Genomic DNA, 11,374 nt, shown 5'->3' with positions numbered 1-11,374 from the left:
AGTTGGGAGCTCCCACTCAGCTTCTCGAGCCTGCTGCACCATTCAATACCATCATGGCTGATCTGATTGGAATCTCATTCCACATTGCCGCCCACCACCTATAAAAAAAAATCTACCTCTGGCGGAAAGGTATTCAGTGACTCTGCATCCACCTCCCAAGATTTCCAAAGACTCATGTTCCTGTCATGATATCCATATGAACATACCATGGTGCAATCACACACACACACACTGATGGACAGGTAGACGGACCAATCAACACACACACAACATCACAGCCAATCACCAGTGAGAGCACACGCACTATAAAACAGGGAACACCACAGTTCCCGCTCATTCTACCAGGAGATAGCTCAGAGCACAGAGCTCACAGCACGCCACTCAGACATACACCATGTGCTGAGTGCCTCTCTAAGATAGTGCTAGGGCTGGGTCCACAGGTTAACTGGTGAAGTATGAACGACAGCCAGAAGTTTAACAGTTGGTATTGTACAGAATAATAAAACAGAGTTGTACCATCTACAACCGTGTTGGTTCGTTTGTGTATTGGAACACCCAACACGACAGTCCCTCTGGGAGAAAAATAATTCTCCTCATCTCAATCCTAACCTGGTGATCCCTTATTGTTTTTTTTAAAGTATATTTTATTCAAGTTTTTTTGCCAAACATAACAATACGCAGTGTTTCTTTTACACAACAATAAAGTAATATAAATAACCGTGGCCAGTTTTAAACAAATAAATAAGTAATATATAAACAAAAACAAAAAACAAAACGAAATGGCTACTGCCTTGTTCAAAATAAATACTCTCCAAAAATACAATCCAACAATCCAATGTACAATTACATATACCAAATACCTATACATATACAATAACATCCCTGAGAGTCCGTCCGATTCCCCCCCCCCCCCCCCCCCCTCCCTCCCCCCTGGGTTGATGCTGTTATCTACTTCTTTTCCATTCCCTCTATCTTTCTGTGAGGTAGTCGACGAACGGTTGCCACCGCCTGGTGAACCCCTGAGCCGAACCCCTTAATCCGGTTCACACAAACTTAGTCCGTTCTAACTTTATGAACCCTGCCATATCGTTTAGCCAGGTCTCCACACCCGGGGGTTTGGCTTCCTTCCACATTAACATTATCCTGCGCCGGGCTACAAGGGACGCAAAAGCCAACACGTCAGCCTCTCTCGCCTCCTGCACTCCCGGCTCTTCTGCAATCCCAAATATAGCCAACCCCCAGCTTGGTTCGACCCGGACCCCCACCACTTTCGAAAGCACCTTTGCCACCCCCACCCATAACCCCTGTAGTGCCGGGCATGACCAGAACATGTGGGTGTGATTCGCTGGGCCTCTCGAGCATCTCGCACACCTATTCTCTACCCAAAAAAATTTACTAAGCCGTGCTCCAGTCATATGCGCCCTGTGTAACACCTTAAATTGTATCAGGCTTAGCCTGGCACACGAGGACGAAGAGTTTACCCTACGTAGGGCATCAGCCCACAGCCCCTCCTCAATCTCCTCCCCCAGTTCTTCTTCCCATTTCCCTTTCAGCTCATCTACCATGATCTCCCCCTTGTCCCTCATCTCCCTGTATATGTCCGACACCTTACCATCCCCCACCCATGTCTCTGAGATCACTCTATCCTGCACTTCCTGCGTCGGGAGCTGCGGGAATTCCCTCACCTGTTGCCTCGCAAAAGCCCTCAATTGCATATACCAAAATGCATTCCCTTGGGGCAACCCATATTTCTCCGTCAGAGCTCCCAGACTCGCAAACGTCCCATCTACAAATAGATCTCTTAATTGTACTACCCCAGCTCTTTGCCATGCTCCAAATCCCCCATCCATTCTCCCCGGAACGAACCTATGATTGTTTCTTATCGGGGACCGCACAGAAGCTCCCGTCCTTCCCCTATCCCGTCTCCACTGCCCCCAAATTTTCAATGTAGCCACCACCACCGGGCTTGTGGTGTATTTCTTTGGTGAGAACGGCAACGGCGCCGTCACCATTGCTTGCAGGCTAGTCTCCCTGCAGGACGCCCTCTCCAATCTCTTCCACGCCGCTCCCTCCCCTTCTCCCATCCACTTACACACCATTGAAACATTGGCGGCCCAGTAGTACTCACTTAGGCTCGGTAGTGCCAGCGCCCCCCCCCCCCCCCTGTCCCTATTACGCTGCAAGAATCCCCGCCTCACTCTCGGGGTCTTCCCAGCCCACACAAAACTCATAAAGCTCTTCTCAATTCTTTTGAAAAAAGCCTTCGTGATCACCACCGGGAGGCACTGGAACACAAAAAGGAATCTCGGGAGGACCACCATTTTAACCGCCTGCACCCTACCTGCCAATGACAGGGACACCATGTCCCATCTCTTGAAATCCTCCTCCATCTGTTCCACCAGCCGTGTTAAATTAAGCCTATGTAATGTACCCCAATTCTTGGCTATCTGGATCCCCAGGGACCGGAAGTCCCTTGTTACCTTCCTCAACGGTAAATCCTCTATCTCTCTGCTCTGCTCCCCCGGATGCACCACAAATAACTCACTTTTCCCCATGTTCAGTTTATACCCTGAAAAATCCCCAAACTCCCCAAGTATCCGCATTATCTCTGGCATCCCCTCCGCCGGGTCCGCCACATATAGCAACAAATCATCCGCATACAGAGATACCCGGTGTTCTTCTCCCCCCCTAAGTACTCCCCTCCACTTCCTGGAACCCCTCAGTGCCATGGCCAGGGGTTCAATCGCCAATGCCAACAATAACGGGGACAGAGGACATCCCTGCCTCGTCCCTCTCTGGAGCCGAAAATAGTCAGACCCCCGTCGATTCATGACCACGCTCGCCATCGGGGCCCTATACAGCAACTGTACCCACCTGATATACCCGTCCCCAAAGCCAAATCTCCTCAACACCTCCCACAAATAATCCCACTCCACCCTATCAAATACTTTCTCGGCATCCATCGTCACCACTATCTCCACTTCCCCCTCTGGTGGGGGCATCAACATTACCCCTAGCAGCCTCCGTATATTTGTATTACCTGTCTCCCCTTCACAAACCCAGTTTGGTCCTCATGGACCACCCCCGGGACACAATACTCTATCCTCATTGCCATTACCTTGGCCAGAATCTTATCATCCACATTCAGGTGGGAAATGGGCCTGTATGACCCGCATTGCAGCGGGTCTTTTTCCTTCTTTAGGAGGAGCGATATCGTTGCCTCTGACATAGTCGGGGGCAGCTGCCCCCTTTCCCTCACCTTATTAAAGGTTCTCATCAGTAGCGGGGCCAGCAAGTCCAAATATTTCTTATAGAATTCAACTAGGAATCCGTCTGGTCCCGGGGCCTTCCCCGCCTGCATGCTTCCAATCCCTTTCACTACTTCCTCCGTCTCAATCTGTGCTCCCAGCCCCACTCTCTCCTGTTCCTCCACCTTAGGAAATTCCAGCTGATCCAGAAAGCACATCATTCTCTCCTTCCCGTCCGGGGGCTGCGCTTCATATAATCTTTCATAAAATGCCTTGAACACTCCATTCACTCTCTCCGCTCCCCGCTCCATCTCTCCCTCCTCATCTCTCACCCCCCCTATGTCCCTCGCTGCTCCCCTTTTCCTCAGTTGGTGGGCCAACAACCTATTCGCCTTCTCCCCGTATTCGTACTGTACACCCTGTGCCTTCCTCCATTGTGCCTCTGCCTTACCTGTAGTCAACAAGTCAAATTCTACATGTAGCCTTTGCCTTTCCCTGTATAGACCCTCCTCCGGTGCCTCCGCATATTGTCTGTCCACCCTCAGAAGTTCTTTCAACAACCGCTCCCTTTCCCTACCCTCCTGCTTTCCTTTATGTGCCCTAATAGATATCAGCTCCCCTCTAACCACTGCCTTCAGTGCCTCCCAGACCACTCTCACCTGTACCTCCCCATTATCATTAAGTTCCAAGTACCTTTCAATACACCCCCTCACCCTTAAACACACCCCCTCATCTGCCAATAATCCCATGTCCATTCTCCAGGGTGGAAACTGTTGTTTTTCTTCCCCTATCTCCAGGTCCACCCAGTGTGGAGCATGATCCGAGATGGCTATAGCCGTGTACTCCGCCCCGTCACCTTTGGGATCAGTGCCCTTCCCAAAACAAAAAAATCTATTCGTGAAAATACTTTATGTACATAGGAGAAAAACGAAAATTCCTTACTCCTAGGTCTACTAAATCTCCAGGGATCTACTCCTCCCATCTGCACCATAAAATCCTTAAGCACCCTAGCTGCAGCCGGCCTCCTTCCGGTCCTGGACCTTGATCTGCCCAGCCCTGGGTCCAGCACCGTATTAAAGTCTCCACCCATTACCAACTTCCCCACTTCTAGGTCTGGGATTCGTCCTAACATACGCCTCATAAAATTGGCGTCATCCCAGTTCGGGGCATACACGTTCACTAATACCACCGCCTCCCCTTGCAGTTTGCCACTCACCATCACGTATCTGCCCCCACTATCCGCCACTATAGACTTTGCCTCAAACATTACCCGCTTCCCCACTAGTATGGCCACCCCCCTGTTTTTTGCATCTAGCCCCGAATGAAACACCTGCCCTACCCATCCTTTCCAAAGTCTAACCTGGTCTGTCAGCTTCAGATGCGTCTCCTGAAGCAGAACCACATCTGCCTTAAGTTTCTTTAGGTGTGCAAGTACCCGTGCCCTCTTAATCGGCCCGTTCAGCCCTCTCACATTCCACGTGATCAACCGGGTTGGGGGGCTCTTTACCCCCCCCCCCTTGACGACGAGCCATTTCCTTTTTCAATCCAGCTCCTCACCCGGTTCACACATAGCTGTATCCCCCCCAGGCGGCGCACCCCCGCCCCGACCCCCCCCTCCCATACCAGCTCCCTCTTCTCCCCAGCAGCAGCAACCCAGTTAACCGCCCCCCCCCCCCCCCCGGCTAGATCCCAAGCTAGTGTAATTGCACCCCCCATGTTGCTCCCAGAAGTCAGCAAACTCTGGCCGACCTCGGCTTCCCCCGTGACCTCGGCTCACACTGTGCGAGGTCCCCTCCTTCCTGCTTCCCTGTTCCCGCCATGATTACCATAGCGCGGGAACAAAGAACAAAACATTATTTTTCTGCCCCGCTCACTCCAGCTTCTCCTCGACAATAAATGTCCACGCCTCGTCTGCCGTTTCGAAATAGTGGTGTTTCCCTTGATGTGTGACCCACAGTCTTGCCGGTTGCAACATTCCGAATTTGACCTTCCTTTTATGCAACACCGCCTTGGCCCGATTAAAGCTTGCCCTCCTTCTCGCCACCTCCGCACTCCAATCTTGATTCACACGGATCACCGCATTCTCCCACCTACTGTTCCGAGTTTTCTTGGCCCATCTCTCTGTCCTTGTATCGGAGAAATCTCACAACTATTGCTCGAGGAATTTCTCCAGCCCTCGGTCTTCGCGCCATAACCCGATAGGCTCCCTCCACCTCCAGCGGACCCGTCGGGGCCTCCGATCCCATTAACGAATGCAGCATCGTGCTCACATATGCCCCGACGTCCGCCCCTTCTGCACCTTCGGGAAGACCAAGAATCCTTAAGTTCTTCCTCCTCGCATTGTTCTCCAGCACCTCCAGCCTTTCCACACATCTTTTGTGTTGTGCCTCGTGGATCTCCGGTTTCACCACCAGGCCCTGTATGTCGTCCTCATTCTCAGCAGCCTTTGCCTTCACGACCCGAAGCTCCTGTTCCTGGGTCTTTTGCTCCTTTAGCCCCTCAATCGCTTGTAATATCGGGGCCAACAGCTCCTTCTTCATCTCCTTTTTGAGTTCATCTACGCAACGCCGCAGGAACTCTTGCTGGTCAGGGCCCCATATTAAACTGCCTCCCTCTGACGCCATCTTGCTTTGTGCCTGCCTTCCTGGCCGCTGCTCTTGAGGATCCACCGCAATCCGGCCACTTTCCTCTCTTTTTTCCATCCGTTTCCAGGGGGGATTCCCTTCTGGATTACCGCACAGTGTTATTTGCCGTTAAAATTGCTGATGGGGCTCCTATTAAGAGCCCAAAAGTCCGTTACACTGGGAGCTGCCGAAACGTGCGACTTAGCTGGTCATCGCCGCACCCGGCTTGATGCCTTATTGTTAAACAGTGACCCTGAGTTCTCGATTCTCTGACAAGAGGAAACATCCTCCACACATCCAGTTTTGTCAAGACCCTTCAGAGTCTTATATGATTCAATATAGTCACCCTTCACTCTTCTAAACTGGAGAGGATACAAGCCTGGCCCGTCCAGCCTTTCCTCAGAAGACAACCCATCCATTCCAGGTATTAATCTCGTAAACCTTCTCTGAATGGCCTCCAACACACTTACATCCTTTCTTAAATAAGGAGATCTGTCCGATGTGGAGTTTGCACATTCTCCCCGTATCTGCATGGGTCTCGCCCCCACAACCCAAAGATGTGAAGGGCAGGTGGATTGGCCATGCTAAATTGCCCCTCAATTGGATTTTTTATAAAAAGACCAACACTGTACCCTGTGCTCCACGTGCAGTCTCACTAATGCCCTGTAGAACTGAGGCATAACCTCCCCAGTTTGTATTCAATTCCCCTCACAATAAATATTCTATTAACATTCAAATAACATTCTATTAGCTTTCCTAACTGCTTGCTGTACCTGCATGCTAGTCTTTTGTGATTAATGCACAACAGCACCTTTGTCCCTCTGTGTCTCAGAACTCGAAAAGTCTCTCACCATTTGGACAATCTGCCTATTTTATTCATCCTAACAAAATGGGCATTTTCACATTTTCCCACATTATACTCCATTTGCCAGGCCTTTGCCCACTCACTTAACCTATCTGTGTCCCTCTGTGACTGCCGTGCATCCCCTCACAATTTACTGTCCCACTTATCTTTGTGTTATCAGCAAATTTAACAACAGAAGCTTCAGTACCATCATCCAAGTCATTTATATAAATTATAATAAGTTGAATCTCCAGTACTGATTCCTGTGACACACCACTCATCACATCCTACCAATCAGAAAATACCCATTATGTCTACTCTTTGTTTCCGGTTGGTTAGCCAATCTTCAGTCCAAGCCAGTATGTTACTCCTTATATCCTGAGTTTTTATTTTCTACAATAACCTTTGATATAATTTATCAAATGCTTTCTGGAAATCTAAAGACAATACATTCACCCGTACACCTTTTTTCCACAGTAGATGTGACTCCATCAAATAACTCTGATGAATTGTTTAAACATGATTTTCCTTTCATAAAACCATGTTGACTCTGCCTGGTTGCCTTGAATTCTTCTAAGGGATCTGATAGAACATCTTTAATAATAGCTTCTAACATATTCCCTATGACAGATGTTAGGCTAACTGGCCTGTAGTTTCCAGCCATCTGTCCCCCTCCCTTTGTGAATAAAGGAATTACATTTATTATTTTCCAATTTAATGGATCCTCCTCAAATCTAGTGAATTTTGGACAATGAAAAGAGTGTATCAACTCCCTCTTTAGCTGCTTCGTTCAAGACCTGATGGTGAAGTCTGCCCGGAACCGGGGTTTTGTCACCTCACAGACTTAAAACATTGCTCATTACCACTTCCCTGGTGAGTGTTCCTCCATCCCTTCAATTTCTTGATTTACGGATATTTCTGGAATAATTACGTGATTCCTCTATAGTGAAGACTGATGCAAATACCTGATCAATTCATTTGACATCTCCTTACTTTCCATTGTTAATTCTCCAGACTAGCTTTCTGGAGAATCAACACTCACTTGAATTATTTACTTCCACAAATATCCATAGAAATTCTGACTATCTGTCTTTATATTTCGAGCTAGCTTTCTCTGGTACTCTAACTATTCTCATCTTATTAATATTTTTGTGCTTTTATATTCTGCCAAATGTTCTGACCTGTCATCTGCCTTTGCACTGCTATATGCTATTTTAAAAACATTGATATTGTCATGTGAGTGTCCCTTTAAGAAATGTGTTCTATTGTCACATGGCTTCAGTGATGTCATTGTGTGGGTGGAGCTGGGCTGTGGCGCTGAGTTTTACTTTCGATTTAGACAGTTGAAAGCTGAATTCAGACAAAGAAGGTTTATTTTGTCTCTCTCTGCATGTTAAAAGATGTCCAGATCACTTGATAATTTAAAAGTGATAACTGTTCTCTGGAAAGAATTCAAACCTACTGTTTTGGGTAAAAGTGTTTTTCCTAGTTTAGTGGATGTTGATATCAAATTGAAACAGTTGAAAGGGAAGTTATTAAGGGTTATATATATATATATAGAGAGAGAGAGAGAGAGAGAGAGAACTGTAGCTGTGTGGGGTATTTATGTTTGCAGTTGATAAAAATGCTTACTGTGTGTGCTTATAAAATGTTAGCTGAATTTGTCGAATAAACTTTGTTTTGTTTAAAAGTGTTTCAGGCCTCTGTTGAATAACACCTGAAAAGTAGGCCCTTGTGCTCCTCGTAATCAAAATCGATAAACTATTGGAGGTCAGGTGAACTCCATGAAATAGTTGGAGCTTTCTAAACCCTGGCCCATAACAATATTTATTTAACTTTTTTAGTTAAAGACAGATGCTGGGTCCCTGCCTGGAATTTGCCATTCTCATGAGAATGTATCTATTCTGTGTAGAATGAAATATCTCTTTGAATGTCTGGCACGGAATCTCTATTTACCTGACACACAAGCTCATTTGCCAATTCATTTAAGCTAGCTCTGCTTTTGATGCCCTCATGATTGCTCTTATTTCCCCCACAACCCAAAAGATGTGCATGCTAGGTGTATGTGTATTTTAACATCAACTGAAACAAACTCCAACTGTCAGAATGAATATGGTTCAGTTCTGGATGTGATTAACAGCAGCAATAACAGAATCCAACCCCTGTAATCGCTTGTGAACTCGCTGGTGTTTCTGCAGGGTGGATGAATGAGTGAATCCCTTCCCACACACAGATTGGCCACGCTAAATTGCCCCTTAATTGGGAAAAAAGAATTGGGTACCCTAAATTTAAAAAAAATGAATAAATAAAAATAATTGCTCTCATTTAAGCTTAACTTACTCATCTTGGACTCAATCTTCTTCCCCTCAAACTGCATGTCAAATTCAATCATATTATGATCGCTGTTACCTGGGGATGCCTTCACCATGAGGTTATCAATTAATCCTTGTTGCACAATACCATGTCTGGTATAACCTGCCCTCTGGTTGGCTCCAAAATGTGCTGATTGTAGAAACTATCGCAAGATCATTCTGTGAACTCCTCACCTATGCTACCTGCGACCATCTGATTTTTCCAGTTTATAACTTTACTAAAACCCCCTTGATTATGGCTGTACCTTTTCTGACAAACTCCCATTATCTCTTTCTTTTAACTCTGCCCTCGTGTGTAGTTACAATTAGGAGGCCTGCACACCACTCCCAGAAGTAAATTCTTGCCTTTACCATTTTTCATCTCAAACCAAACCACCCCTACATCCTGGTTTCCTGAACTTCGGTCATCCCTGTCTAATGTGCTAACACCATCAACAATTAAAAGAGCCGCTCTTTCACCTTTTCCTAGATTTCTGTCCTTCCTAAATTTCACACACTACAATATTCAGCTCACCACTACCTTTAGAAGGGAAATGAGGGATGGGCAATAAATGTTGGACTGGCCAGCGACACCCACATGCCATGAATGAATATTTAAAAAATCAGGTCCCAATCTATGTCTCTGCAAATGCCATCAGATCGTACTTACTTATTTCTATAGGTGCTGGCAATTCATCAGTTTTGTTTCAAATGCTACTTGTGTTTTGCTACAGAGCCTTTGGTTTTGTTCTTTTATTATATTTGTAGCGTTTATCTGATGTAATTTGAAATGTGTTCTTTCTGTCTCTTCCTGTCACAGTCTGTTTATCATTTCCCATATTCTTACCTTTCTCTCTGGTCTTACTCTTTACTTTACCACATCATACAAAACAAATCAGAAAAGACACAACAATGGAACAGTCGGTAACAGGACATCCATCAGTTTCCTCCTATCTGACAGAAATCAAGGACTGGAACACTCGTTAACACAAAGCTAATTTCATTAATCTATATCCAGAATATTAAACTTTGGCTGAGTCGCAGGAATGATTAACATCAACTGAAACAAACTCCAACTGTCAGAATGAATATGGTTCAGTTCTGGATGTGATTAACAGCAGCAATAACAGAATCCAACCCCTGTAATCGCTTGTGAAATTGCTGGTGTTTCTGCAGGGTGAATGAATGAGTGAATCCCTTCTCACACACAGAGCAGATGAATAATGTCTCCCTGGTGTGAATGTGCTGGCGTTTGAGCCGGAGGGAATGCTGAGTGAATCCCTTCCCACACACGGTGCAGGTGAACGACCTCTCTCCAGTGTGACTGCGTTGGTGAATCAGCAGATCCATTTTGCCTTCAAAGCTCTTCACGCAGGCGGAACATTTAAAAGGTCTCGCGTCAGAGTGAATACGTTGGTGTGAGGTGAGTTGGGCAGACTGAGTGAATCCCTTCCCACATTCAGAGCAGATGAACTGTCTCACACCAGTGTGAATGCGCTGGTGTCTCAGCAGGGTGGATGACTGAGCGAATCCCTTCCCACACATACAGCAGGTGAATGGTCTCTCCCCAGTGTGAACCCGCTGATGATCCAACAGTTTGCATAACTGAGCGAATGTCACCCCACACTCAGGATAGGTGAATGGTTTCTCTCCGCTGTGCATTTGCTGGTGTATCAAAAGGCTGGATAACTGAGCGAATCCCTTCCCACACTCGGAGCAAGTGAACGGCCTCTCCCCAGTGTGAACTCGCTGGTGTGTCAGAAGATTAAATTTGTTTTTAAAGCTCTTCTCACAATCGGAACATTTAAAAAGTCTCATGTCAGAGTGAACAAGTTGGTGTGCAGTCAGATGTGTTAGTCGAGTGAATCCCTTTCCACACTCGGAACAGGTAAAAGGTCTCTCCCCAGTGATGACTTTCCAGCTCAGAAGGGTAACTAAATCCCTTCCCACAATCCCCACATTTCCAGGATTTCTCAATGGTGCCGGCGTCCTTGTGTCTCTCCATTAAGGTCGATCAGTTGAACCTTCTTCCACACACAGAACACGTGTACAATTTCTCCTCGTCGTGAATAGTGTGGTGTTTTTCAGGCTGTGTAAATCGTTCAAGCTCTTTCCACAGTCAGTTCACTGGAACACTCTCACTCAGGTGTGTGTGTGTCTCGGTGCTTTTCCACTCAAACTGATGTTTGAAATCTTTTCCCACAGACAGAACAAACATTTCTCCTTCCCCATTCAAAATCTGATGACATTCAGATCTCTAATGAATTGAGTGACTGTCAGATCTCGATGTAATGATTGATTTGAGTT

Source organism: Scyliorhinus torazame, chromosome 5 (assembly GCF_047496885.1).
Source record: "Scyliorhinus torazame isolate Kashiwa2021f chromosome 5, sScyTor2.1, whole genome shotgun sequence".
In the NCBI taxonomy this organism is placed as follows: Eukaryota; Metazoa; Chordata; class Chondrichthyes; order Carcharhiniformes; family Scyliorhinidae; genus Scyliorhinus; species Scyliorhinus torazame.
Note: the sequence above shows the minus strand (reverse complement) of the source record.